The sequence below is a fragment of the Tenrec ecaudatus genome, chromosome X, assembly GCF_050624435.1.
Source record: "Tenrec ecaudatus isolate mTenEca1 chromosome X, mTenEca1.hap1, whole genome shotgun sequence".
NCBI classification, from domain to species: Eukaryota; Metazoa; Chordata; class Mammalia; order Afrosoricida; family Tenrecidae; genus Tenrec; species Tenrec ecaudatus.
Genome location: NC_134548.1, coordinates 76,469,026 through 76,472,283, shown reverse-complemented (window position 1 = coordinate 76,472,283; position 3,258 = coordinate 76,469,026). Strand labels below are relative to the sequence as shown.

The 3,258-nt window shown below is 43.3% G+C and overlaps 1 pseudogene; it reads right to left on the bottom strand.

The window, feature by feature from the left end:
- Positions 1-237: 237 nt before the first annotated feature.
- On the bottom strand, positions 238-1,305 carry LOC142433434 (shieldin complex subunit 2-like; annotated as a pseudogene).
- Positions 1,306-3,258: the final 1,953 nt, after the last annotated feature.

The following is a 3,258-nucleotide window of genomic DNA, read 5'->3' as shown; positions in this document are numbered from 1 at the left end:
TCTTTAGAAGTCCACTCGATCATGCTATTAAGCCATTTGCTTCTGGATTATGAGGAACATGGTGAGGCCACTGGAGTCCATGAACATGAGTTTATTGCTGCACATTTACTGTGGAAATTGTTCCATTGATCTGAGAAGATGCATGCCAGTGCATGAGGCTTTCTCTAAGTCCACGAACGGTAGTTTGGGGAGAAGCATCGTGTTCAGAGAAAGCAAATCTCTATCCAGAGTATGTGTCTAGTCAAGTAAAAAGAAAATGCTTCCCTTTCCATGAAGGAAATGGTTCTTTTCTTTCTTTCTTTCTTTTTTTTTTTTTTGGTCTTTGCAATCACAATTTTTTATTAATGTTGTTTTTTTTACACATGTTTGTACTGAGACACACTCCTCTGGCCCAGTGCTACAGGAAGAGCTCTTGTGTTAGACAGAAACTTCATTTTCTTAGCTACTTGGAGGACTTGAGATGGAGCTTTAGCATGGTCTGGTAGATGTTTAGGGGCCCGACTTCTTTTAATAGCACTTTTATGAAAAGTATTGAGTTGGGAGCACGGTATTCCTGAACTGTATGACTCAATACAGATCTCATTTGGCGGCACTTTTTCTTCAGAACTGAAAAGTTCTTGCGATCTTCAAATTTCTTCAAGATCTGTATTAGGGTTTATGACATCATGGCTACTGGGTTTTTTGTTTGTTTTTTTCAAGACAAACTGGGCTAAAAAGTTCAAGTGAATATGCTTCGTTATGTCCACTTTCATGTTCGGTAAAATTATCGCCAGGCCAAACCAAATTATTTTTGGTTACTATTTCCTCATGACTTGCCTTTGATACAATCTCTGTGTTTCTGGCCCTTTTATTTAGAGAATTCTGCCCTTTATGCTTCCTCTGAGCTAAAAAAGCCACCTGGCTGGAGATCAATATGCTGAGAAATTCAGAATCAGTAGATAAGTTAAGGTCTGAATCCTTCGTAACTATTTCTGTAGGACTTCGCTTATCAGCCATATTGGAGAATTCCAGACACTGGTTTTGTGCTTCATGAGGTGTTCTTGACACATGGGTTGATTCTAAAGCCTCTGATTCTATGTTAATTTGTTTGGTAGTGCACATTAAATCTAATATACTATTATGATCTAAATGGAAGTTTGCTCTTTGTAAGTTTGGAGTGCAGATATTTGACTGATCTTCATGCTGTCCAACTGTAATTTTCTTATTTCCAATGACAAGTCTTTGGTTCTTTTCTTCTCCAGTTAAATGCAGAATTCTGCTCCTAAATCCACATACTTGAACACTGGAGTCCACTACTTCATTCATCCCTGAGGGTGGACTCTTCTGGGAATTTATATTCTGTGTCTCAGAAACACAGCATACCAGGTCAGCTTCCAAATGAACAGATCTTTCCCCAGAGTTCACTGGACAATGACTCTTAAGACCTGGAGAGCCAATGCTGTCTAGGGCTGGATGATTTTCAAGGTTTTCCTGCTTGCAGTCTTCATCCTCCAGATGTATAGAATGCTGATTGTACAAAAGCTGCATGCACTTCCCCCACGGACCAGTAGTGGATATGGAAGAAGCCGGTTCCTGCGACACTGTTGTTTTCAGTGGGTGAGTTGGGGCACCTCAAAAAAGGTGGACTTGAGATCCTCAGGTCATGGTTCCTTAATCTTTTCTTCAACAAGGTCGATGCAGGATTCAGGCCTGAGAATAATTTTCACTGACGTGGGGCTAGGAGGAGGAGGAGCGGGCGGGCGGTCCGGGGGGCCACCACGAGGCGCGGGCCCCCGGGGTGCGCCCCTCCCCCACGCAGCTCGAGCATGCGCACCGAGGCCATGTGTCCAGCATGAGCATGCGCGCCGGGGCCGCCACACGCCGCGGCTTGGAAATGGTTCTTGGAATCAACCGGCTACTTGTTTGTTGATTGATCTCCTCAAGGAATGCTCCCATATCTTGGATCCAGTGTTGATCTTTGCTGCTGGCAGTTTGGGCACTCAGCAGTGGCAGTAGCTAAATTAGTGATAACGAGTGAAGTCCATGTTGCTGAGCCGACATATAACCTCCATCCCTGCACCAGGCAACTTTGTCCATAGACCCATTGGATAAGTTTAAAAGCGGCTTGAGAAAGGGGATGACTGGTTTTCACAGAACGTGTCATCCTATCCACTTGATCCATTTGATTATTAAAGCCCTCCTTTATAGAGGTAACCCTTTGGTGAGCATATACATGAGACACAAATATCCTAATTTGTTTGTCTATTCAGAGAGGTCTATCCACACACCTCTACCACACACCTCCTTGTCATCCATTTTCCAACCATGCTCTTTCCAAGTCCCTGACCACCCACAAAGCCATTTTTCACAGCCCACGAATCAATACACACACACACACACACACACACACACACACACACACACAGGCATACATTTGGGTATTTTTCAATCCAAGCAACCTGAATGACTAGGTGGACTGCTCAAAGTTCTGTCCATTCAGAGGATTTCCTTCAGAGAGATCTCAGAAAGGGAATGTAGAACTGTTTTTCCATTTTTTAGTGGAATATGCATATTGTTCAGAACCAATGCAAGTTTTCTCCTCCTCAATCAACGGATCATGAGGAATTTCCTATGAGGCCATAGGTGTAACCTGGGAGAAACATGGTTCTCTGACATTAATAGAGATCATAGACATTTAGCCAACTTCTTCATTCAGCTTACTTTGCACCTCCAAGTGCTGATCTAGTCTGATCTCATGTACCACTTCCAAATAATGGTGTAGTGTAGCTGTGCACATCTGTGTTAGGCCGGGTTGACTAGAGAAACAAATCCAGTGACACTTGTATATGTGTAAGGGAGAGCTTTATGTCACTAAGTAATTATATATCAAGCAAACATCCCCGTCCAGTCCAGATTAAGTCCATAAGTCTGATACAAGTCCATAAATCCCTCTTAAGACTCATGCAGTGTAGTAGTTACATAATCTGTTGTCCATTTGAGACTTACGAGTGAACGTTGGAGTCTATCTAATCTGTCAATCAGGTTACAGCTTGATGATCTCATTTGGAGGCACCACGAAGAAAAATAGCTCACTGGAGGTGGGACACAGACATACTCCTTGGGAGACATCCAAGCTGAGTAGACAAATGGAGTTACGCTTGTGCCCTGAGCTGGAGGAGCCACATAGAGAACCCTGCCAGCACTGAGATGCTTATATCACCACTGGATCCACAAGACTTTCCAACCACTGGCCTGTGATTTTCCTGCATTCGGCATCAT